The 27,169-nt window shown below is 46.9% G+C and overlaps 1 protein-coding gene across 12 annotated transcripts in view; it reads right to left on the bottom strand.

The window, feature by feature from the left end:
- The window catches only part of PTPRT (protein tyrosine phosphatase receptor type T), an 845,125-nt gene that overhangs the window by 542,630 nt on the left and 275,326 nt on the right, over positions 1-27,169 (bottom strand). The window lies entirely within an intron of this gene.

The raw sequence follows: 27,169 nt of genomic DNA, 5'->3' as shown, positions 1-27,169 counted from the left end.
AAACAACCTCGGCGATACGGGAGGTGTCCTTGTCCCAACACAGGCCACCGGAGCCTTGTGCTCAGGCCAGGGCATGTGGGAGGAGGCATAGAAATCACACAGTGGGTCCAGTCAGCAAGGAAGGCCCGGAGGAGATGGAGGACGGCCAGGAGATGCTGGGCCAGGGAAGGAGAGGAAAGAGTACTACGCACAGAAGGCGTCCCAGTGGGGTGCTAGGTGTCTGAGTGTCTGATTTAGATTTCATTCCGTTTAACCTCCAGGATGACCCTGGGAGGCGGAGGATTCGTGTTATTTAAAGAATGAGTGGCCTGCCCTGGGCCACGCAGACAGGGAGTGAGGAGGCCCAGATTCGCTCCAGCCTCAAAGTGCACGCTCTCATTGCTGCTGGCAGAAGACAGGACGGTGCTTTCAGGCACTTAAAAGGCTGTTTCCTAGGCAGGACGAGAGCCTCTTTGGAGTTGCTCTGACAGGTTAAAGGGTTGTTTCCAGCTCTCTGTCCCTCCCTGGATCTGCGTCCTTAGCCTCTTGCTTTTCAGAAGAGGCTGGGGGGAGGGGCGGGACGGCGTGCCCCATCCTCTGACTTTGGACTGCACTTGCTTTGCTCAAAAGATGCTGACAGAAAAATCCACGCAGAGGCTTGAAGCGTACACACCTCGCTGGGCCTGCCCTCTTGCCCAAATGCCACCTTTCGTGGGGAGAATGCCCCCTGGGTGGCTGCTGCCCCTCAGGTTGGGCTGGAGAACAGACTCACGTGGAGGAACACTGAGCAGAGGCGGCAGTGAAGAACCAAGCTGTGCCACCCCCATAGCAAGAAGCACAGCCACGCAGCCCACAAGGCCAACCTAGATCAGCAGAACCCACATTCGATGCAAGGACCATGAGCGTGAGAGCAAGTGCTCCTTGTTCGCCCTGGGTTTCCTCTCGGCACTTTAGGCAGCGATAGTGTGGCAACAGCTCCTTGACAAAGGTGCCTGAGCGGGCAGACTTCGGAAAGGAGCCACCAGGAGCCACACTTCAGTGCAAAGGACCTTAAGGAGCAGAGCTGATGTGCAATGGGAAGGCCTGCCCTGAGCAGAGCGAGTCACCATCCCCACAGGTGGTGCAGAGCCTGGACAAAGGGAGATATCTATGGAGACCGCACCATCACTTCTGCGGGCTGTGCTCTGTGACGTCCTATGATTCTATGAAACACCTGCCTCCTACAACACAGGTGACAGACCCAGGTGGTCCGGGATGAACGTCCTCACCTAGAAAACCACTGCTGTCTTGAAATCTGACTTGAACCACTCACCTATTCAATTCAGAATGAAACCTTACGGATACTTACCCTCCACCAAGATGGGCCATGACAGCTAGAAGCAGCCTCCTTCTTTCACCCTAATTCCAAAAATACTAACAGCCGCCAGCCGGTAAGTACTGGGCAGCCCATGTCATGTTGGGGTTCTCAAGGGCACCCATCACTCACAGCCTGTCTCCTCTGGGATCTGAGTGAATTTAAAAATAGACAGGGGAGAGAGGCAGAGTTCAAAACCTCCGCTTCATTATTCCCAAAGCTGGGCTTGAGAAAGTCACTTGGACTTGAGGCTAAATTAGGCTTCCTCTGTTTTGTTTTGTGAAGGGCTTGTAGAGAACTTGGATGACCATGGACTCCCCCTTCCCCCACATCCCCAGGGCCAGAGCTGTCCCTGAGGGTTGACTACACATGGCTGATGGGTGGGCTCATCTCCAACATAAGTCAATAAGAAGCAAGGTACCAAAGGCAGAAACTTGAACCCAGGGCTATCAGACTTTGCCATCCCACCAATCAAAAGGCTCACCCATCTCCTGGGGCAGGAGCCACTGGAAATGAGCAAAGGAGGAAAGGCTTGGTAGTAACAGACGGGAAGGGGGAGGTGTCCCTTGTCGGATGGGATTGCTAATCAACAGAACTTCCCAGTGAGGCAGCAAGAAAGAAACCGCTGCAGAGGGTACACTGAGGCCAGCATCCCTGCCTCTGTCTGTCTGCTGACCTGCGTCCCACAGGATGCCAGAAGAGTTCCCTGGGACAGATGAGTGATGACCCACAGCCCCGCAAAGGTTGGATGGCTGCAAGCACAGGAGCCCAGGAGCCTAAGTGACAGCAGAGCTGCAACCAAAGGAGCCTGGTCCCTGAATGGCCATGGCCTTGAGAGAGGCCTCCCACCTACTGAGAACACTCATCTCAGATCTTTAGTAAACAGGGAATCAACTATGGCTGGGTTAAGATGCCATTCAAATTCTGTCATTTATCTCTGCAGCTAGCATTCTCGTTATTATGTTGTCACCCCCCATGGAGCCCCTACTTTCTATAAGTTTCTTTATTTGGGAAGATGAGATGAGTAATGACAGCCACCAAGCAAAGCTATAAGACACCCCAAATAGGAGCATCATTACAAGCAGCATCCTGGGGGAAAGCAGAAAGAAGGGAGAGGATGGAAAGACCGGGCTCTGAGAATGAACCCTGGAGAAGGAAAGGCATGTTGGACCTCCATTAGGAGAATTTGTGTCTTAGGTGGGCCAGCGTTGGGTTGGGTCAGGGACGCTTGTCATGTTCCCCACCACCACCCTGGCCCGTGATGACCATTTGTGTAACTTAATGTGCATGCTCTGGCCCTCAGACTAGACAGAAAGGATGTGTTTTGGTGCTAGGCTCAGAGAAAAAGATGAGATACTTTGGGGGGGGGGGGGGAGTAAACAAAAGATGATGGCTGCCCACCCAGCCTACCCCCAAAGGAGCAAAGGGTTCAGGCCAGAAGGTTATGGCTGACAGATGTCTTGGTGAGACTACAAGGCAGCGCTCTGTGGGACCCAAAAGCACTTGAAATCTGACTCTAACCACTCAAATATTCAACTAAGAATGAAACCTTACTGCTACTTACCCTCAACCGAGATAAGCCAGGACCCCTATAAGCAGCCTCATTTTTTCACCCTAATTCCAAGAATTCCACACAGCAGCTGTGGAGAGGGTCCCCTTCTATGGCTTGCAGGCAGTGAGCTTCCACAAGGAGGACAGGAAGTGGCCACACAAGCAGCTGACCCTCCCTTCATGCCCTCATGAGATCACAGGGAGAGCCCTGTGAGGGCAGACAGAACTGGCAGGCAAGCACAAATGTATTCTCTTATGCTTCTGGAGGTCAGAGGTGCAAAGTCGAGGTGTTAGGAAGGCTGCTTTCCTTCTGGAGGCGATGAGCAGACAACCGATTTCCCTGCCTGGCCCAGATTTTAGTGGCCGCCTGCATTCCTTGGCTCATGGACCCTTCCTCCATCTCCAAAGGGCATGACTTCAATATCTATTTCCTTCAGCAAAACGCCTTGTTCTGACATTGACCCCTCTGCCTGCTTCCTATAAGGATGCTCCCAAGGGTCCACCCAGACAACCCAGTATAATCTCCCCACTGCGAGATCCTTAATCCAGTCACATCTGCAAAGTCCCTTTTGCCCTGTCAGGTAGCATAGAGCACAATAACATATATTCCCCAACCCCCCAAGGCACCTTAATTTATGATGGCAACCCCCTTATCCCCGCTGCACTTCTAGACACAGATCCCTTCCATGTCTTTGTCACTTGTGGTGTCTCAATGATGGGTCAGGGGACATGTAGCCACATTGCTTTAGCCCCAGAATCAACAGGGTTCAAGAGACAGCTCTTTCTGCAGACTCCATGCCTTTTTTCCCTCCTGCATCCAGATGCACTCACCGAGCACCATGTCCCCTACAGTTCAGCTCTCACTTCCTCATGGCATCATCCTTTGGGATGAATTCTACAGTCAGTCCCTACAACCAGCCCCTCCACTCTGCAGGACACAGGAGTACTCTCATAGCCTCACTGCATAGGGCTCACCTTTTTCTCTCCTAACGCCCCTTCCCTAGGAATATCCTCAGCCACATCAGGTTAGTATACCTCCGAAAACATAAATAGAAACTAGGGGGTGTATTGCTAAACTCCACACATTGGAACATGTGAGCCTATCCTCTTCCCCAGGCAAGGTCCCTCCCATGTAAGTGTGCCTGGTGAGGATGTGGGAGAGCATTCCACTCAGAGGGGACAATACGTGCAAAGGCACTGGGGCAGGGGGTCATAGCATCCAGCAATGTGAGCGAAGAGTCCTCGAGGAGGGCGGCATCCAGCCAGCTCTGCTGGGGGTGGCCAATCCCCAGGAAGAAGGGAGCAAGCAGATCTGAGCGCGAGCACAGACCTGCCATTTCACAGCTTGTTGGGGAGGGAAGCCCTCATGCACCGGCGGCTCAGGGGGACACTCTTTGATCAACAGGTTGGCTTAATTAATACCATCCCCAGGCTGCCAGCTTCCTGGAGATCAGAAATGAGCCAGTCATTATGCCGGGATCACTCAGAAACAAGAAAGAAGACTGTAAACACATAGTCTCTCTCTCTCTCTCTCTCTCTCTCTCTCTCTCTCTCTCTCTCTCTCTCTCTCTCTCTCTCTCTCTCTCTCTCTCTCTCTCTCTCTCTCTCTCTCTCAACAATCCACTGACATGATAAGGGACATAAAACAGCATTAGTTTCCTCATAGTTATTATACATAGCACCGAAAACTGTGAAATTAAACCAGGAAATGCTCTCCGGCTGGCCATAAATTTTGCATTTTTTCCTCCTTCGTGCACAATAACGCCTTGATAAACGCCCCATTATTGATGTGTTTGCGGCACAGATCCCCCTTTTGGAGGTAAAACGCTTCTCCGGAGCAGATGGCGGCTATTGTGTTTACACATGAGCACCTCACGATCGCATTTCCTCACGTTGGCAGTAAAGAGAAAGCCCAAATTGAGTTTTTAATGGCTTTGCACATTGTTCATTAAGATTACATGAGTGTGCTCCGCGACTGGCAGCTGAGCGCCTGGAGCTCCGAGAGCTCAGAGCCGTCCCTGCAGACAGGTGGTCCCGCCAGCCGCCAGTGCCCGTGCCCATGGGAAGGGAGCGGGGGGCTGTGGGTGGGGACCCCGCACTGCCTGAAGCCAAGGCAGCTGTGGTGCCGTGGAATGAGCCCTCAATTCCCAGTCGGGAAAACTGGGTTTCCAGCCCTCTCCTGTCATGTCTTCGTTGTAAGATCGGAGCAAGTCAGTAAAAGTTTCTGGGCCTCAGGTTCTCTTCTATAAAATGGAATCACAACAGCTACACGTCAAAGTATATTTGTCTGTTTTCAGTCAGTAGTAAGTGAAACACTGGTCTTAACTCAGTAAAACGTTAATTTCACAAGAAACGGCCAGTAGCAGATGATGGGAGGCCCAATGCAGCTTACCACATGTTCAATGTTATTAACACTTACTGAAAACTTGGGACATGCCGGGCGTTGATCTGAGCATCTCGTAGCATCCCAATGAGGTGGCACCGTGCCATCCTATTTTAATGTAAGGGACACTGAGGAGCCGAGGGGACGTCTTTTTGCCTGAGCAGCCCTCCTCCGCTCCAGGGTGAGCAGAACCGTGATTTAAGGATGTCCCTGTCCTCACCTGTGGAACCGGTGCATATCACCTACACAGCAAAGGGGGATGAAGGTTTCAGATGGAATTAAGGTTGGTAATCAGATGACTTGAGATGGGGAAATGATTCTGATTGAAGGAGGCAGGGGAGGCAGAATCAGAGAGGGCTTTGAGGATGCTAAGGCCCTGACTTTGGAGATACGTGGGAGCCACAAACCAAGAAACACGAGTGGCCGCCAGAAACCAGAACAAGCAGGCAAACAGACCCTCCCAGAGAAAGGAGCACAGCGCCTCTAACATCTCGATGTTAGCCCAGCGGGACGATGCAGCACTGCTGACCTCCAGAAAGATGAGACTAAGAAACGGTGCTATTGTTATGCTCTAGCAACAAGGGAAGCGAGCACACACCCTCCAGACTTCTCTGCGTCCAGGCTTTCGCTCAGGGTGGTGTTCCTGAAACCCACACTGCCCCGCCCAGCGATCATCCTTCACTACTGCTGCCACCCATGCCCCTAGAACATTCCTTCTGCATCCCTTAGCCCATCCATTCCTCCCTTTCAGCTCTTCTGGACAAGGCCCAATTTAAAAGCCCAGGGTGATAGCATGTAGCCACCTGGTCACAATAAAGGAACAAGGGACAAAAAAAATCTCAAAAGACTCCACCAGAAATTAAGAAAGTAGGTGGGAGAGAGGCACAGAGTTCTGTCAGGAGTGCCATGAAAATGAATAGTCATTCAGCTAACCATCAAAGCATCAATTTACCATTCGCCAAGGTAACAAGCATATCAGCATTATCAATACTATCCGTCAAAGCAATCTAATTGTCACGTGTCAAAAAAAAAAAAAAAAGCAAAGACATTTGTTTCTTTCTTTTTTATTTTTTAATATATTTTATTGATTTTTTTACAGAGAGGAAGGGAGAGGGACAGAGAGTTAGAAACATCGATCAGCTGCCTCCTGCACACCCCCTACTGGGGATGTGCCCACAACAAAGGTACGTGCCCTTGACCGGAATCAAACCTGGGACCTTTCAGTCCACAGGCTGATGCTCTATCCACCGGGCCAAACCGGTTTCGGCTGTTTCTTTTTTAATACACTGGACAAAGGGGAGAAAGGGAGGGGGGGAGAGAGGGAAGGAGGGAAAAAGGGAAGGAGGGAAAGAGGGGGGAAGAAAAGGAGGGATGCATTATAGGTTAATGGATACATGATGTCTATTTACAACAAGGAAAATATGCTGCAGTTTCAAAGGAGATGAACACTGAACACCTTGTCAGAGGCAGTCTGTGGGAACAAGCAGCAGCTATTGCTGTAATCACTCATCCAGACCCAAAGTTGGGGTTTGAGCATTTCATATGCAAATCTGCGAAAGCCGTTCTCCAGGAAACAGCTATCTGATCGTCCACGTGGGTGTGGATAATGTAGTTTAGAAATGAAAATAAACCCAGGTGTCTGGATGGGAAGGCCCCGCTGGAAGAGGCTCTGTATGTGGGCCTTTCGCCAAAAAACCAGGTACCTGCGGCACCTGCACCCTTCCCCACCCTGAGGAGAAGGCGAAAGAGAAGGGAAGAGGGAGCAAAAACAGGGAAGGAAGGAAGGGAGAATAAGAAGCAAGAAAAGGAGAAAGGAGAAGAGTAAACACAAAGGAAGATGAGGAGAGGAGGGAGCAAGGGAGAGAGGATGGGAGGAGTGGAGGTGGGGAGAAGGGAAAGGGTGAGGCTGAGGCCGGAGATATACATACAAGTGCGGAAGGCACACTGGGCGGGAAAAGGAGTAGAGAGGAGAAAGATGATGGACACAAAGCAGAATAAAATCGAAACCATGTACCAGCCCTTAACTACTTCTCATCCCCTTCACTCCCCAGACAAATAAAACATTTCCACATTCTCCTGTGGACCTTACAATAATCTTCGATGAAAACAGACCCAGGTAAAATGTTGTGGGGCCCAGCGGGCCTGGGATTCTCTCAATTTATAACTTCATAACTCACCTCCCCCAGCATCTCCGTGTAATATCCTACCTTCCCAGGAGGAAAAACAGACGTTATTGAAGGAGAAATAATGGAACCCAACACACGATGGAATGAGTAGGTGGCTCCATAAGTGGTGACACAGAAGGCCTTGTTTGCGTTGCTTTTTGACGTGGGAACTACCCCAACAATGTTGGCAAGGTCAAGGTAGAATCGAAGGGCAGGTCATGCCACTCTCCCCCCAGATTCTGACCTCTTCTGTGGACCCGGGGTTAGTCATTTGGTGCCTCTGAGAGCAAGGGATTCTCTCTCCTCTCTCACCTGTGAAACTGCTGAGCAGGTAGAGTATTTGAAGTTCCCTCCAGATAGAGAAGTCTAAGGTTCCAAGACTGCACAGTCACATGACTGGGACCAGTCGGTGGTGAGTGAGATGCCAGGACTGGCTTGAATTTTCTACCTAGAAGTCTTCTAGAGATGGGGAGAGGAAGGAGTGGCCTTTATCTTTGGGGTGTGCTCCTGGAGATACACCGTAATGTCTGTGTTCCCACAGAATTGCTTTCCTGCTCTCGTCATGGGTAAGAGCAACAGCTGCAAAAACATACCATCACATTGGACTGATATTCATTCATTTAATTCTAATAGTAACCCAGGAGGCAGTCACTATTACCATCCTTCTCTTACAAACTGGGGTACAGAGAGGCTAGGTAACTTTCTGAGGGCCACACAGCTCACAGCACAGCCAAAATCCTCACCCAGGAAACCCTAACCACCATTTAGCTCTTAGGCTCCACATCACACGTGGGCGTGTTGTATTTGGTGGCAAGAAGTGACCCCCCCATTCCCTGGGGCCAGCTGGCTCTGCCCTGGGGAGCTGGCACAGGTAGGAAGAGGGGCAGTACGTGGGAGGAAAGAACCAGAAACGAAATCAGTTGTCAAGCTGCTGCCACATGAAAAGCAAAGAGAACAACAAGCATGTCAGGAGCATGTGCAGACTCCAAATTGTTCCTGACGTTCATTGGGCTGAGCTCTTTGCTTCTGCAACTCCAAATCTCTAAATCGAAATGACATGGAACTAAAATAATATATATATTTATATATTTTTTAAATCTCCAAACTCTTCACACATCTGCTGGCATGATAATATTTTGATTAGTTACATTTACGCTCCAATTATACTCACAGAATGTTCAACTGTGTATTATATATAGCATGTTTGCCATGCCCCGTGGAAAATACTGGATTATTACCTCGTATATTCGTAATAGGGAAAGACACGATTGGAAATGGCGTGGGGGGTGGGGGAGGGCACAGGGAGGAAAGCCAAGTGAGGAGATGAGGAGGCTTGCTAGAACAGCGCTGTGCCTTCACAGTACTAAATTGGGTCACTGCTATTCTTTCCCCAGCTCTAAAATGCAAGGGCTGGGAGAGACAGAAAGTATTAAAATCCGCCTTCCCTTCAACTGACACCTCTATCTCCCCCCAAACAACGGGGCCTGACTCTGAACACAACGAGACCACGTACCCACTGACCCGCAAGGTCAACGGCGGGGCTTGCTCCTGGAGAAACACCGTGATTTTTTGTTGCCCTTTTATTCTGGAGTGTCCATCTAGTCCTCACAGAGGCCCTTCACCCTGTGCATAGTCAATAAATAAGCATCCCTATTAATAAAGGTGAAGAGCTCCTGTGAGCTTTGCAAAAGGCCTGCCCACTCTTCACCAGCAGGCGCCCCCTGTGGGCGTTTGGGGCGAGGGCATAACACTGCCTAATGCCAACACCAGATGGGCCCCTCTGTGTCATGGAGATGTGCTAAGGGCTGCCCGTACCCCAATCCTCAGCCCCTCCCCTTCAATCCACAGCCACCAGGACTTACTTTCTCCATTTTCCCGGCCGCTGCATCCTTAAGTCACCCGGCACCTCCACGCCTCAGTTTACCCATGGAGCACCATGCATGAAGGGCAAGACCTCTGGTGGTTCAAAAAATCTGCCAGAACCAAGCATGTTACAAATGGAATGAAATTGGTTCTGACCTCAAGTATTACTTGTGCACCCACTACGTATCCAACCCTAGAGAAGCAGCTGTCAGCAGGTCAGAGTCTGTGCCCTTGTAGAGAGTACGAACAAGTAAAAGGCCATTACGAGGATGTGGGAAGTTCTGTGACAGGCTGTGCACATGGAGGGGTATTAACCCAGCCTGGATTTGGAGGAGGAGGTATAAAAAGAAAGAAAAATCAAATAACCTTTCTTTTAAACGTTCACACTGAGGCCTAGGGTTATCCAGGTGTCAGACAGGTAAAGAGGAAGCAGGAAGAACATTCCTGGCAGAGAAATTAGCCTATTTCAAAGCCAAGAAGAAAGATAGTTTCTAACATGTGGAGGGACTGAAGCAAATACCTTACAGGCCAATCCTCTAGCCTCCCACCCACATTTTACAGAGGAGAAACATGATGCACAGAGAGGTACAGCGACTTGCCCTGATTCACACAGCCAGATGGTGGCAGTGCCAGGAATCCAAGCTAAGTGTGTCTGGATCCAAAGTCAGTGCTCTTTCTGCCTGGAACAGTGGTTCCCACACTGCAGCATGCATCAGAATCACTCAGAACGCTTGTCCAAAGAGGGCCGGGTCCCACACTCAGTGTGTTGTGGATGGGGCCTGGAAATGGGCCCTTCCAACACGTTTCTAAGTGAAGCTGATGGGCCACACTCAGAACCACTGGGCTGGCCAGTCTCACCAATCCTGAGAGGCCAGGGTCCATAAACGTGAGCTGATGGACAAGCAGTGCTATCCCTTCTCTCCATCAGGGCCAGCCAAGATGCTAACGAACCCATGTAAGGAGTCTCCCTCCTGCCTCGGGCGAGGCCCTGCACACCTTCCTCAAGGGCAGGAGAGCTGTGGCCATCACACATGAAGGCTCTCCACAAGGTCTCTCCTCTTCAATCACTGCCAGTTACCAGGAACATCATCAGACACTCATTGACTCCCCCAAATGCACTCAGGTCTGCACAGAAAATAGCACAATAATTATTCCCCCTCTTTACCAGCCTCTCAGGAGCTACAAGAATCTGACAGCTGTTATCCAATTAAACCTGACAGCTTTTTTTTTTTTTTTTACATATATAAATGCAGTTTTCCTCTTCAGTGGGAAAAGCTACTTCCTTTTTGAAGAAGACAGAGAGGCCAAATAAGTTGGCCATCGTTACCAGGATTATTTCCAGCCTCCTTTCCTCTGCAGGATCCATGGAATAATGTGGGATAAGAACATAGACTCTGGATCTGGATTGCCAGATCGAACCCCAGATCTGCCAACTACCAGCTGTGTGGTCTTTAGCAAGTTACTTAACCTCTCTGAGCCACAGTTCCTTCATCTGCAAAATGAGTGTGATGATAGTAATTGTACCTGCCTCAGAGGTTCGTCATGAGAACAAAACATTTTCATGTGTGTTAAATGCTTAGAATAATGCCCAGCACATTGTAAGAACTATAGAAATGCCACATGTCATGTTCAGCATCTCTGCCAGCAGCATCTCTGAGTCCCATCGTGGATCCCCAATGAGTGAGATAGCTGGCAGTACAAACCAGCAGGATAAGGTAGGCCCCAGGGTCATCTTCCAGTTGTAATGACTCCAGGAAGCCAGGGCTCCCCCAGTTTACGCCCAGGAGCACCTCTCTTTGCCAGTGGCCCTCCAAATGCAGTTCCCAAACCAGCTACATCAGCACCAACAGAGAACTGCCTAGAAAACCTACTTCCACTGAATCAGAAACTGTGGGTTAGCCCGCCAGGGGGTGCCAGTGTACTCGAGTTTGAGAAGCCCTTTCCTTGCAAACAGGGACCTAGGACCTCAGCCTGATGTGTAGGCCATGATAACCCAGGGAACTCGTGCCACTTCCTGTCCATTGGATGGTCCCCACATTTTTCAAGAAGGGACAGGTCACCTCAGGTCACATCGCCACACCGGTCCACAGCCTGCACTCTTGACCACTGCCCTTTGCCACCTCACGTGAAACTGCCTCCCACTCCCACCTCTAGGAAGGCCATGAACACCACGCCTATGGGCCAGCCCGGGAGGGACATTCACTGCCACAGGAGGTGACCATGGCCGCCTCCGCATGTCAGAGGCAGGAAGAGGAGGACACTTAGAGACGCTACTCACAGGAATGACACAGGGCCTCCCAGTCCTGCTTGAGTCCTTGAAGCCACCAGGATGTCCCAGCACTGCCAACTGGGGCCTCTTGAAATCAAGTCCCTGAACCCCTTGACCTTCTTCATGGCCTTCATCCTAATCAGTCACTCTGCCCTCTTATCCTCCACTTCTCCACCCGTTCCTAATCCTGTCCACTGAGGATCAGATTCCCTGCTTCTTACATTTCTCTCAACGACCAGCCCCCATCTCCTTCGCTTGTCCCACCTCTCCTATTAAAATCCATTTGGGACTCCTTGACCACGGTGCAAATCCTTTCCCCTGGTTACCCTTCCTCCCACTGCTCTCCACCCGCTCCAACCATAGGTTCTATACTCCACACCCTGTCAGCCCCACCCAGCTCCACAGCGGGCCTGGATGGGAAGACAGAGCAGAACAAGATAAAACCATGACGGGAAGGGAGCCATGGACTGAAAGCTGTCATGTGGGCAAGGAGTGATGCACCGTTTGCTAGGGCTGCCGGAACAAAGTGGCACACACAAAGTGGCTCAGACGACAGACATGTGTGGTCTCACGGTCCTGAAGGCTGGAATCGGAAATTGCGGAGTCAGCAGGGCTGGCTCCTGGTTGGTGGAGGGACAATCTTTCACAGTCTGTTCCTCTAGCTCCTGGCGGTCTGCTGGCGATCTCCGGCTTTCCTTGGCTGGTATGTATGTCACCCCGATCTCTGCTTTCACATTCATGTGACATTCTCCCTGCATGGGTGTCCCTCTCCGAATCTCCCCTTTTTAGGAAGACACCAGCTACATCTGATGAGGGGCCAGCTCCTACAGCGTGATTCCTCCAATTCATCTGCAATAACCCTACTTCCAAGTAAGGTCACAGCCTAAGGTGCAGCCTAGGGTGAGGAGAGCCACATAGGAATCTGAGGGGCAGCTACAACTCAACCCATCACAAGCTTTCCAGAGCCCAATGTGCTCACCCCCAAATGGGGTGTCTATGGCAGTGTCTGAGCAGGATTTCTGGTTTAGAGATGACTAGCCATCACATTTGGAGATGCGGTGAGCAGTCATTGGTTTTCATTGTAAAGTGAACCTGAAGAGAGCAGAGTGGAAGGGAGGGGAGGAAACCGGCCACCACAGAAAGACAAACACACGGACATCTTGAGATGTTCCTGGAATGGGGACGGAGTGGGGATGGGAGGTGGAGAGTGCTTTCTTTGAAGTTGTAGCATTGAATTGGGCATCTGACTGCAGTTGATAAACTTCTCTTGAAGAAGCAACTTCATGAGGGATTGCAACATACTATAGACATGTTTGCTTTGAAGCTACTACACCAGGTGCCATTGGCAAGATGCGAGCACCCCTCCCCGGGGCTGCCAGTTCACTGATGGTGCCAGTTTGTTCCACAGCAAATGTGCTCTGAGTGCCTGTTATGTACCAGGCCCTGTTGGAGGCCCTGGGAAGGCCGCTGGGAACAAAATAGTCACGGTACTTAATCACAGACAATTTGCTGAGATGGAAATTCTTCGCGAGAGTTTTGAAGAAGCTGACTGGGGCTTCTGGAGGTGCCTCCCACCAGGGATGGTCCCGAGTCTTTTATCCCATGATTTCCTCATTTTGACTTCTTGATTTTCAGCTAATCTTCTGATGCCCTGAAGTACCTTTTCCGTGATTATTTCCCCAGGAAGACTCCATGAGTGGTCTATTTTTCTGAGCCCATGCATTTCTGATTCTGTGTCATTTTTTATAGTATATTTATAAAAGTAAATTTCTTGAGTCTCAACCCATTCCATTGGAACTGCCACAGTCCCTTGCTTCTCACTTTGCTAATGGGAAGAAGAGAGAAGTCTTGACCCTTGTTGGTTAGATCCTCCTCTTAGATACACACCTGGGAAGCAGGTATGCAGGCACCTCTCGCACCCTAACTCTGGAAGTATAGAAGATGCTTTTATCCTGTGGGTTTGTACTTGAGACTATAGCACAGCGGTGCTAATGCAGGCTCTGGAGTCACATCCAGATCCTGTGTCTCAAAACTGCCCGCAGGCACATCCCAGCTCTGTCATTTCCTACAGTGCACTGCTGGGCAAATTCTTAGGTTCTCCGTGTCTCTGTTTCCCAATCTGCAAAATGGGGATAATAAAAACACCAGCCTCACAGGATCGTTGTGAGGATGAGTTGAGTTAAAATATGAATTGAGTTAACATATGTAAGAGGCTGATAAACTTTTCCCATCTCACTCAACTCAACTGTCAGAGCCTGACAGCGGCCATGGGCGATGCTAGTCGATAAACAAATGAATGGGGCTGGGTTCCAATGAAACTTCCCAAAAACAGGTGGCAGAGGCAGCCATAGGCAGTCTTCTGCAGACCCCGACTTAGGAGACAACCAGAAAATACTAGGCTCTCAATACACGTTAGCTGGTCTTCTTAACTAGGGTTAGATTTACAGGGATGGTGGTTGGATTGTCTCCTATGCTTTTATGGTCTGGTTCACTGACAAGATGAACAGATGGTGTGCATAAAAAACCCGTCAGCCACAGAAATGTCCCTCCCAGCCCACCTACAGCATTCTACTTGTGAAAACTACACTTTCCGAGATGCAACGTGCTGCCACAATTTCCCCGCTAATTTTTGTGGAGCTGTACTCATGAGTTTCAGCCTCCAGCAAGATGTAAAAAGAAAGGGGGGGAAGGAAAACAATAGAACTCTGAGTGCTTCCTTCCAAGAGTCCTGTGCACTCTCTGGAGGGAAGTCCGTTCCCTTTCCGGTTAGCACAGACCTTGGTCTTCTGCTAGAGAAATGGGAAAGAATTAAAAAGAATTAGAGCCGTGTCCCGTTTTTGTGGGGCCACAGCACAGGTGGCTGATTTACCTTCTTTCTTTTCTTTTTCTTTTTTTCTTTTCTTTTTCAGAGGTGGGAGACACTCCTCCCAAATGCTGCCGAATCACTGCCTGTTTTACTACCATGGCCTTGGCCTTTGGTGCTGTCCTCACGGGAGCTTTTATGGAAGCTACCAGAGGGGGATTCCCAAAGGATCTTAAGGTTTATTTCCACCCTGGATCCTGAGCATCCACAGTGGAGCTCCTGGGCCCCGTCCTCTCCAGGGTGTCCACTGCCTCACTCCAAACGTGAGGATCCAATTCTTTATCTACTTCTCGGGCTCTTCGGAGGTTGTCCTCCACCTACACCAAGGGGTAAGTTATACCCTGCTTTTCCCATCATCACCAAAATGATATATTAGGACTTAGAGCCAAAAGCACAGGCATGGGCCAAACTTCTGACCTCCTTTAAGGAATTTCTACCTGTTTGGGCTTCAATCCCTTCCATATGTTTATATTCATTCATTGGTTCATATAGTCCTTCTGTGTGTCCATCAGAAATGTGCACTGAGCAAGCATGATGTGCATGGTGCCAGGGATGCAGAGCCAAGTAATAAACATGGTGTTCCCTTGAGGACTTCATGGTCCAGAGGGCAGAGGGGACCTGGTGGTGCACTGCCCGGATCCCTGTGCAAGGAAGGTTTTGTTGCTCTAGCCTCCGGGACCCTTGGATACACAGTCCTCAGCCATCAGCTTGCCTCCATGCCTTGTCTCAACTGCAGAGGGGGCCTCGCCCAAGGCCCGCCCTTCCGGTGCCAGGCACCCAATGACAGATGGCAGCAGGAAAGCCCCTGCTATCCCTGCCCCCTGCAGACTGGAATGGGCCGTGTTAGCGCCAGAGTAGCCTGGGGGTTGGCTGGGACATTGCCAGGTCTGCATCCCAGCTCAATGTCTGGCTCTGCCTGATCCTCCTCCTTCCACCGCTGCTAGTCCCAGGGGCACTTCCTATCAAACGTCTGAACAAATTCCACCTCTGCTTCTGCTTCCCAGAGAACTCGACAATGTGTCTGGCACACACAGTTATAGGGGGACCTATAATCTGATAGAGAGAGCACCTGCATTAATCTGAAAAGTAATCAGATTATTTTAAACCTTAGAACACATATACTTACGTGGATAGGGGGTTCAGTTTTGTCTATGTGACTAGGGGGTTAAGTCTTTCTTAAGTTTCCTTTCCAAGGCCTGTGCGAATTGATTGGGGAGGTGACTCCGCTGTGAACCCAGCAAGCAGAACCGACAAACAGGGTCAGACCGGCCCACCAGGAGTCAAAACATCATCTCATCCACATCATCTCATCGACTGATAACTGCAATAGCTGATGTCTGTAGAACCCCAGGCTTGCAGATAGCTGCATTCCGTTCCCCTTTATAATCCTGTCCCCTGCACCGTGCTGGAAGACAGGATTTGATGCCTGTAAGCACCGTGTCTGCTTGGTTGGCTAGCTTCTCAATAAACACCTTCTGCGATTCAACCCTTCCTTCATTATGGGACACAGCGACAAGCAGCCGAGTCCAACCGGGGGTTTTCCGGTAACAAAAGGAGGAACAAATCACTCTGTCTGGGAGGCTTGGAGGTGACATAAGCCTTGGTTCTTAAAATGTTACGAAGGATTATTCCAGGTGGAGAAAGAGAACAATCACTTTGAGCAGAGGAGACTCAGTGAGAAAAGACCTGGCAGGTGTCCCCCAGCCAAGTTCCAGAATCCTTTACTATCCTGGTGTGACTGGTGTGTAGGGACATGTGAGCCAGGGTTAAGAATGAAGCCAAAGTCTTGCTGGTCAAATGATGAAGCTGACCATCCACTGGGATCTGATGAAAGTGTTTAAGAAAAACTGAGACATGATAAACCATTTCACACAGAAAAACCAAATCTGCTCTAGGGCTTTGGCAGACTCAGACCTTTGCACAGCCATTGGGAGGCTGAGCAATGGTAATCGGGACATTCTCTTCAAGAAATCCCTAAGTCCAAGAACCTCAGGAAACCTAGTGCCTCTAGTTCTGGCTCCTATGACCCCAAAGTGGGTTTTCAACAAACAGAGGCATGACCCTATGTCTGCCGACTGCCAACACACCAGCACGCGCTCTTAGCATCTGGAGACCGTGGCTCTCCAGCTCTCGGTCTCTGAGAGAGCTCGCTAACACAGTTGCAGATACCAGGAGATTCACTCTCTGCTGCCTCTGAACCAGGCACCTGTCCCATGGCCACCAAGTGCTCTCCCAGCACGAGTCCAGACTTGGAGAAGGACTCAGTTCATGCAGAGCAAACACAAAGCATCCAGCGCAGTCCACACGCAGGATTGGACTAGACTGCCTCAAAAGCATTCCCCAGTTCCAAAGCCCATGATAGTATGAAACCGCCTCCGGTGCCCGCAGCCCCTCACCTGTTCGGTGTACATGATGGATGGATGGATTTCCAGTTGCCTTCCAGCTCTCACAGCCTGTGGTTTTATTTGGGGTTTATAGAAAAGCTTGGGCATTCCATTCATGACAAGTAACTAACTCAATAACTGAAATAGTGCCCGCCACCCCCGAGAGGAAAACCAGTTCCAACAGGAATCCCCTCTAGCCACGAAGGTTTTGAAGGCCGCCTCCTGCACCTGCTCATGGCGTGGCCCACACTGTCTCATAATTCCCAGTGCCCCAGCCTCAAAGCTTGATCCGTGGCTCTGCAACTTGCTAACTTGTAACGTAAGTCCCTTTGTGCCTTGTTTGTTTATGCTTTTTAATTTTTTGATAAATCAAAGGTATCAGAAAATAGCAAAACTTACAAAAAATAAAATGATAATCATCCATAGCTCCACTATCCAGGTTTAACCTCTGTTCATATCTTGACTTTTTTGCTTTGCCCAGGATATGGCTTTTATTGATTTACAGAGAGAGGAAGGGAGAAAGAAAAATATTTATGTGAGAGACATAGATCTGTTTGTCTATGACAAACATAGACCTTTGGCACATGCCCTGAATAGGGATGGAACCTGCAACTAGGTACACTTGCCCTGACTGGGAATCAAACCTGCAACCTTTTGCTGTATGGGATGATGCTCCAACCAACTGAGCTACCAAGCCAAGGCTACTTTTATATTTTTAAAGAAATATCACTTTGTTGTTATTGAAAAAATTAAGATACATATTCTTTTTTAATGTAAATGTATACAGTTCATTTTTAAAAATCATCCTATAAAATAAAGAGTTGATATGCAAATTAACCGTCATGCCATCACAAGATGGCTGCCTATGACCAGGGCAGCAGGGGTTTAGTTAGGGATGACTGACAACTGAAAAAGCAGGATGTGTGGGACAACCAGGCCGGCAGAGGGGTCTGAGGGGCGACCAGGCCAGCACAGGGTGGGGGAGAGGGGTAATAAGAGGCAACCAGGCCAGCTGGGGGGGGGGGGTGCAGTTGGGGGCAACCAGGTCAGCAAGGGGGACAGTTGGGGCAATTAAGCTGGCAGGGGGGGGCCGTGAGGGGCAACTAGGCCTGGGGGGCAGTTGGGGCTGACCAGGCTGGCAGCAGGGGGCAGTTAGGGGTGATCAGGCCAGCACACAGAGGCAGTGAGGGGCAGTCAGGCCAGCAGGGGTGGGGGGGCAGTTAGGGGCAACCAGGCAGGTGAGCGATTAGGAGCCAGTGTCCAGGATTATAAGAGGAATGTTTGACTACCAATTTAGGCCCAATCCTAAATCCTGGACTGGAATGAGTGCAGACTGGACTGAGGAGACCACCACTCCCCTGCTGCCCCCTGTGCACAAATTTCATGCACTGGGCTTCTAGTTACCTAATAATGTTAAACCAGATACATATTCATTTTGAAGAATTCCAGAAATGAAAAAATACAAAGATCTAAGTTTTAAAAAAATCCCAAGTCTCCCCACCCAGAAATAGCTGGCATTAACACACAGCAGATGTCATTGTCTATTGATATAGACAGACAACAGGATGGAGGCCAGATGACTGGATGGACAGAAGAATAGGTAGGAATAAATATTATCAAATGTGGGATAAAATATTATATGCTACTTTAAAATTTTTATGTGTTGTATTTATTGTTACTTGTATTTAACAGAAGATAATTAAAATAAAATTGTAGGAAATCCAAACCTTAAAATGTTTCTTTGCCATGAGATATTTGCCAAAAGATCCCTCTGAGATTAAGGATAAAGAGTGTGAAGAAAACATAAACAGTGAGGAGTAATTATGTTGCCTTTTAACTATTTATTTCCATTTTGCAGTCTTTAATGACTCCATGCTGTGAAGGATGGCATTAGTCCTTTCCAGCTTCCTCTCACTTTCCTCCCTCCCCCAGAGCTCCCCATCCCTCAGCTTTAATTGTTGGTGTTGTTATGCTGGCCTGTTTATAACCTTCACATCTGATCTATAATTTGGTCTCTGTAATTGCCCGAGTTGTTTATTGTTAGTTTTCTATTTATAGGGAATCACTACTCATCATCAATCCTTATACCATGAGTTCTGCATTCATAAACCTGTTCTTTTTATTCACCCTTAATTAGCCGGCTTTGTGATCCATTTTTTTTTTCTTCAATACCTCATGGAAGTCATCCTTATTCTAGGGACATTTATTTATTCTTGAGGACAATTGCTTGTTAGCTCTATATCCTGGATATTATTGGGCTATGCTTTCCTCCAGTCCTATCTATTAGACATTATACCATTGTCTTCCAAAACCAAATGTTGCCGTACAGTAGTTTGAAGCCAGCCTGGTATTATTTTTCTTCTCCTTTGTGGAGTATGTGTGTCTGGATACTGCTTAATTTCTGTCTTAATCTTTAGATTTAAGAGCTTAACTAGGATATATTTTGGTGTTCCACATTCCATACCAAGTTTCCTACAACATATTATCTTTTCTATTATTTTTTACTGTGGGAAAATATAAGACATAAAATTTTCAATTTTAAGTGTACAAGTTAAGTGGCATTAATTACACTCACAATATTGTGCAACCATCACCAATTTAAGGTGGGTCCTCACCCTCAGGGTGACTTTTCCTCCTCTAGCATATCACTGGTCATGTGGTTCAGACCTTCCCTGGACATCTCCTCTCCAGCATGTAACTAGTCATATGGTGGAACCCCTAGAAGAGGAACAAGGGGGCCAGAGAATGGCCTCATAAACTCCCATATAAGCCATGCATGACCGCTCCCTTAAGCACTAAGCCGTGAAGATAGTATTTAGGCCTCAGCCATGTTCAGCCATGTTTCAGCGCCAGGCCCAGGAAAGCAGCAAGGCTTTGAGAGGCAACACTATGGCTGACTTTAGGACCAGCTTGATTAATGACCCCCTGCCCTGGCACTGAGCCATCAATATAGACCATGACCCTGAAAGAAAAACTAAGGAATATTCCATGGAATCCTCTGGAGACCTCCAGATAAAAGTCCTTAAGAGGAAGGACCCAGTGTGTACACTCGCTCACTCTCTCTTTCCCTTGCCTCTCTCACCCTCTTCTTACCCCAATGTTCTATCTCTCTTTTTTCTCCTAAGATCCAAAGACCATTCTTTGGTCTCTGTAATTTCTTTCCTGAGCCCACACAGCCCAGCTGGCTCACTTATCCTATGCCAGTGACTTTCTAAATAAACTTTTGCCTGTCTTTGAGTCTTGGCTCTGAATTCTTTCTTAGCCAAAACTCAAGGACTAGGATCTGACATCTAGTGCCATCCGCCATTAACATAATCACTAAGCAGTAATAGCCCATTCTCCTCACCCCAATCTGGAAACCTCTACTGTACTTTCTTTCTCTATGAATTTGCCTATTATACATATCTTATCATTGCAATCCTATAATAAATTAAAAAAACACACACTCAAACAATAAAAAGTGTTGGGGAGACATAGAGAAATTGGAACTCTCATACAATGCTGATGGGAAGGTAAATGGTGGCCCTGCTTGTAACACATTGTCTTTTGAATTGCAAATTTAGCTTTTTATTCACTTCAGAAATTTTCTCTATTCAGAGGCAGAATAGCATAATTCTGCTCTTTTGAATCACAATCCTGCAATACGTGCGCACACACACACACACACACACACACACACTAAGGTGTACACTTGGACAAGTTAGTACGTCTTCATTTCCTCATCTATAAATTGGAAATGCTAATAGTCTTGACCTCATTCATACTCTTGTAAAAAAATTAATTACATAGAAATCTCTTTTAAAAAAACTGCCTCACACGTAGCCAATTTGAAAAGGATTTGTTTTTATCTGCTATATTGGGTTAAGCTATATTATGCTATAGATTTGAATAAATCATGTTTAATATGTTTACATGTATCTACATATCTATATCTATCTTTGAATAAATCTTTTCCCTTTTAGCTATGTTTTTATTAATCTTCCCTTGACCGTTTGCATCAGTCTCATCTGCATTCATGTGCTCATTAAGACTTCCCCTCATACTTTTTTTCCCCTGCAGACTATATTTGATTTGGCTTTTGGCTTATTTCATTTTTGCTGCTCCTACCTTACTGAAGGACTCTTTTATCCAATGAAGACTATCTGGGGCCTCAACGTGTTTCTGTTTGTCCCTATTAATGTCATTCTGTGAAGGTACCACCTCATCTTTTGACTGTTCCTTACCTTATCGACTTCCTATCAAGTTGCTCTGCAAAATAATTGTGAATAATCCAGCTCTGCTTCCTAATTTATGCCTCTTTCCAGGTTGGAAATATTGTCGTTGCATTCTCTAGCCCCCTGCTTGTTTGCTTGCTTGCTTTCCTCCTCCCTCCCCCTCCTTCTTTCTCTGCTTGGGTGGCTCTGCCTGACATTCTATTTGCTGTGATATATGGCATAGGTGACACCTGACTCTCTCCCACCATAGCAGGAAACAGTTTGTTTTCCCCTTGGAGCTGAAGTTTGAAGATTGAGTATTCTTTGTTTTACCAGATTTCTGTAGCCTACAGAAACAGTGACAAGGAGGAGAAAGCTTGGCTAGGGTGACTTTTAGTCATGATTAGAATACAGGCGATCTATTTCTTCTTTCTAGATTTTGAGAAATATCCTATGACCAGATTCACTCCACCTACTTGCAGATATTTATTCTTAGCTATGGGGAGATATTCTCTCCTTTTCTATTATTTCTCCAATCCATTCTGTAGTCCTGAAACATTTTTTACCATCAGAGAGTTAACCACAGCCATAATCTTTCAACTTTTCTCCCTTTACCTGTCTCTACTCCTACCCCTACCCCCGGCTATTTCTCTTACTCCTTAGATAGACAGGGAAAATGATAATGTTTCCCATTCCACTCCCTCCAGGTGCTGGGGTATCAGTGAGGAACCTTAGGGTGTGCTTTGTAGTAGATGGGGGAAGAGAAGCCCAGCGCTAGATCTCCACACAACAGTATTTTCTGTTTATTTCCTTACCCACCAGTTTTTAAAGTTTATTACATTTGACTGTTCCCTTTACCTTGTTTAGATGTTGTGGTAATTTTATTTTTATTTTCTTGTATTTTGCTGTGCTCAATTCAATAGTATTGGGCAAGAGGAATTCTATAATGCAATTTCGGTCAATGATCTTAAGTGAACATCTGAGTCACGTTTTCTATATGCAAGCTGAGAAAATATTATCATAGTAAACTCATGGATTTTTTTTTAGGAGTACTAAATTAGATAATATATGTAAATTGCTTTGCAAGCTCTCAAATTTTATATGAAGAGTAAGTTTTCAATAAATGTATTTGTGAATGAAAGAGCTGTTATTGCTCTATGAAAATGAGTTTAGTTATCTAATTCATAGGATTATAAAATGTTAACACTTAAAAGAATCCCAGGAATCATGTAGCCAGGGGTTTTACATAGAAGGAAACAAATGTCATGTGTCTTTCTTAAGTTTCATCAAGAGGTAAGCAACACAAGAACCCTAGTGTCTGTGATTCGACAGAAAATGTTATTCACCAGAATTCCTCTGGGGACTAACCTCTAAGTGTGAGAAGAAACATTTTTACTGTCTTCTCAAGAGAAAGGTACTCTCATTCACAGGCCCTCTTGTTTTGCTCAACACCAAGATGGGTTTAGGTAGGAAGAGAGGCAAACAAAGCTTAATTGCTCTCCATAAAATGGAGAAAGAGAAAGGAAGAGTTAAGTAAAATCATAAGTACAGATGAGAACGGACATTGACAAATGAAAGCTTGACACTAGTTTTCAGTTGTTTCCTCTAAACTATATACTCTCTCCTTCTCACACAAAGAATTTTTATAAAAATCTATATTTCTCACTGATGTGTTTGTAGTACTTTTTTGGAGGGAAAGACTCTTCATTCACCTTAGCAAAGAATGAGAAGATATGCCACATTCATTTACAGGAACTAAAGAATGTGGAGCCATAATGCATGAGTTATATAGGTTGGATAGTTGTATCTTCTTGTATCTGAACACAGCCCTGGAGCAGGGGCAGTGCGGGGTAGAGGGCCAGCCTGGAGGGGTTTACGGTTTGTAAGATGACTAAGTGAAGATGAGTTTTAGCCTAAAGCTAAATGAACTGCCAACAGCAAGGGAGAAAGCAAAGGCCAAACCATGATGGAAATCTGCCATGATAAGCAGCAGACAGAATCAGGCAGCAAAAGAAGTCTGCATCATTTGCTTTAGCCCAACAAGAAAGAATTTTTCTGCCAGTCCCAAATCTAGAACTTGTTGTCTGCTTTCCAACATACTCTAGGAGGTTTGCTTATACCTGATATTAAGACCAAATGATAATAGAACACAAGATTTAGTAAATATTTTCAGATTCAAATAGCACACTAACCATTGAAAGTCAGTCATATCCCAGGGCTTCTTTGAAATAATAAATGACTTTTTAAATCTTTTTAAAAACAATGATGAGTTTGCAGCAACCTGGATGGAGTTGGAGAACATCATGCTGAGTGAAACAAGCCAGTCAATGAAAGAGAGACACCACATGACCTCACTTATTTATGGATGATAAAGAACATTATAAACTGAAGAACCAAAAGATAGATATAGAGACAGTAAAGCAACAAGCAGACTGTCAAATTACAGCGGGGAGGCTGGGGAGATCTGGGGGAGATAAGAGATTAACCGAAGGACTTGTATATGATACATGCATATAAGTACAACCAATGGACACAAAACTCTGGGGAGGGAGGGTATGTACGGGGGGGGGGGGCATTGGTATATGTACAAAAATAATAACTTAATAAAAAATATATATTAAAAATAAATAAATAAATAAAAACAATGATGACAAGAGGGGGCCTCAGTCGATAGGATTTCTTATCAACCAGTTTGTACGCTAGGAAAAAAAGGCACAATAACTTCAAATTTGGAAAGAAAAGGGTTTTTAACCAAAAATTATATACCCGACAGAACTATCAATTAAATCTGACCCAGACATTTGAGTCACATAAGCTCTAAATATTTTCCCTTCCCACATATTCTTTCTTTGGGAGTTTTATGAGAATATAGTCTTATTTAGGTTGAAAATATGTAATTTGTGAACTCTCTTTCACTTTATTTTAATACCAGGCTTCCATGAGCCTTCTAAAATGTGTTTGGAAGCAAATAAACTTCCAAGCTTGGGCCTGGGGATGGGGGGAACCTTCTAGGTTGGGCTTAAGCCATTGGTATTAATTGTGAAGGGATAACTCAGGTGATGGCCATGATGAGTATGTACAAAGATTTAACAATAGGACAGATGGCTATGGAAGTGATAGAGGTCTCTCATATAGAAGAGGAGAGGTTCATAGTTTAGATGGTACAATAAAAGTAAATAGTGGGACCTGAACAAAAGAAAGATTCCATTCAACCTAGAAGGCATTCTTCTCTGAGAACTACCAGTAGAGAGGATATTCCTGAGTCTGGCAGAAAACAAACTCTAATCCTCGCACACTGCTATTTCAGTGAAACAAGATGCATGGTCATAATAGAAGTGTTATTTATAGGTTTCTACTTCCTATGATCATGCAACTATTCATTCATGAAAGACAATAACAGTTACAGAGAAATGTCTAAACATTACCCACCTTGGCCACAAAAGAGTAAAGACAAGGCTGAGAGACAGAAAAGGATGAGTGAGTGGGGAAGAGGAAAGCACCACTGGTTTCCTCACCCAGGAGACGCTACTGGTGGAGCTGGGACAAGAACTGGAACCTCAGCATGTTCTCCGAATTGGCCAAGATCACCAGTGGAAGGCATGCAAAGTAAAATCTAACAATAACGGGAAGTAGAGATTGACTTAAGAGGGCAAAAACTTATTTCTCTTAACAGAAAACCAGTAGATGATGCCTAAGTTAGTAAGTCAGGAAAAGCATTGTAAGCAAAGTCTTCACACGTGCAGATGCAACTGCCTGAAAAACTAAAAGTGGAAATGGACAAGGCTCTAAACAGCATGTGGCGGTTTGTCAATATGAGCCCTTCCCAGCTACTTCCTATCTAAACCATGTTTATTTTTAGGTTTAACAAACCTTGTAAAATGTTTTGAAAATGAAATTTAAAAACCACAAAACAGTCTCATCTATAAATATGTACACAGAAATTTCTCCTTGAATTAATCATATGTAATAATTATACAAAAAAGAAATATATGCATATTCCAGGACAATAAGCTTATTCCAGTAAGGGAAAGATTGTCTGAAAATGTGTAATGCATTTACATGTTATCGCGTTAGCAGGACGAAGGTGAGATTCACAATCTTTAATCTACTGTTGCTGAAGAAGCTCTGAGTAAAATCTTTTCAACATTTTTGGCTTTTAACAAGTCAGTATTCCAGACAAGGAAAATCACTTCTTACAACAACAGAATGGCCGTCTGAAACTAAAAGACAGCATCACATACATGTGTCAGACTGAGTTCATTGCATGACATTCGGGAATGAAACAAGGTTACAATAATATTATTCAACATTGATTTGCAAGTTCTAAGGAGTAAAATTCAAAAGGTTAGGAGAGAAGGAGAAAGTGAAGGTAGAAGAAAGAAATCCTATATAATAAAAGAGTAATATCCAAATTAACCATCATTCCGCTACATCCACAAGCCACACCCACAAACCAATCAGGAGCGAGTATGAAAATTAACCCAACCAAGATGGCTGCAGCCATGGAGCAAGCAGAAGGCTTGGGTTTCCTCGGCAATGGAGAAGCCAAGCTTTCTGCATAACCAGGCTGGCCCAGGCCTCCACTCAAGGCTACAAAGTTTCCATTATAGAAGATAAATAAATCCCAACAAAAATGTCTGCAGCCACGGAGCAAGCAGGAGGCTTGGCTCTGCTCAAGGCTACAAAGTTTCAATTATAGAAGATGAACAAATCCCAGATACCAGGGCCTCTGCTTAGGTCACCAGCGGGCGTGGCTGGCCTGAAAACTGCCATAGGACCCTTGCCCAGGCCACCCTATGCCCCAAGGGAATCCCCACCCATCAGAGCAAATCAGCCGGCCCTGACCTGTGCAACAGGCCTTTATCCTATCTAATAAAAGAGTAACATGAAAATTGACCATCACTCCAACACACAAGATGGCTGCCCCTATGTGGTCAAAGGGACAGCAATCAAGCCTGCAGGGGAGAGCAGTTGGGGTGGACCAGGCCTATAGGGAAGGTCAGTTGGGGGGGACCAAGGGCTGCAGGGGAGAGCAGTTGGGGGGAGGGGAACAGGCCTGCAAAGGAGGGCAGATGTGGGGGCGGGGGGAACCAGGCCTGCAGGATAGGGCAGTTAAAGGTAAACCAGGCCTGCAGGGGAGAACAGTTAGGGGTGACCAGGCCTTCAGGGGAGGACAGGTCAGGGGCAACCAGGTTGGCAGGAAAGCAGTTAGCTATCAATCAGGTTGGCAGGGGAGTGGTTAGGGGGTGATCAGGCTGGCAGGCAGAAGTGGTTAGGGGCAATCAAGAAGGAAGGCAGACAAGCAATTGGGAGCCAGCAGTCCTGGATTATGAGAGGAATGTCCAACTGCCCATTTAGGACTGATCCCAGTATCATGCCTAAACAGGCAGTCGGATATCTTTTGAGGGGTCCTATATGGAGAGGGTGCAGGCTGGGCTGAGGGACACACACCCCTGTGCACGAGTTTCATGCACTGGGCCTCTAGTCCTATATAATAAAAGGCTAATATGCAAATAGATCTAACTGTGGAACAACCAAATATCCAGTCCCTATGATTTGCACTGATCACTAAGAGGTAAGTGTGGAACAGGGTGGGTATTAGCAGCAGGCAGCAGAGCATGGAACAGGAGGGGATGGGGCAGGTGAGCAGACCATAGAGGAATGGTGGGGCAGGTGAGCAGGGCTGCCAGACCAAGGCAGGGTGCTGTTGTTTTCATCAGGGCAAGCCTTTGGTGATTATTGAAAATTATTTGCTCCCATGCCACACTCACACCTGCTGCTGGTGCTGGCCCCACTCACACCCACTGCTGGCACCAGCCCCTGCTTGCACCCACAGCAGGATGGTGGAGCAGGAGATTGGGGGTCCATGGCAGGTGGGGCCAGGTGGAGGTGTGGAGAATGGGTCAAGACCTGCCACTGTGCCCATTGCAGCCTCACAGCCCACAAGGTGCATGAATTTATGCACTGGGCCCCTAGTATATAATAAAAAGTAGGAGATAAAATGACTATAATTTACCTGATGAGATGATAGAAAACTCGAAGCACCAACTCAAAAATCTGCAGGACTGATGAAGAGTTCGGTAAAGGTGAGAGGTTAAAAAATAGAGAGAGCACAGCAGCTTTCTTATACAGCAGCAAAACCACTTGGAATATCTAACAGGAAAT

This window comes from Pipistrellus kuhlii, unplaced genomic scaffold, assembly GCF_014108245.1.
Source record: "Pipistrellus kuhlii isolate mPipKuh1 unplaced genomic scaffold, mPipKuh1.p scaffold_m20_p_6, whole genome shotgun sequence".
Taxonomy (NCBI): Eukaryota; Metazoa; Chordata; class Mammalia; order Chiroptera; family Vespertilionidae; genus Pipistrellus; species Pipistrellus kuhlii.
The sequence above is the reverse complement of the archived record's forward strand: the minus strand, read 5'-3'. Positions and strand labels throughout refer to the sequence as shown.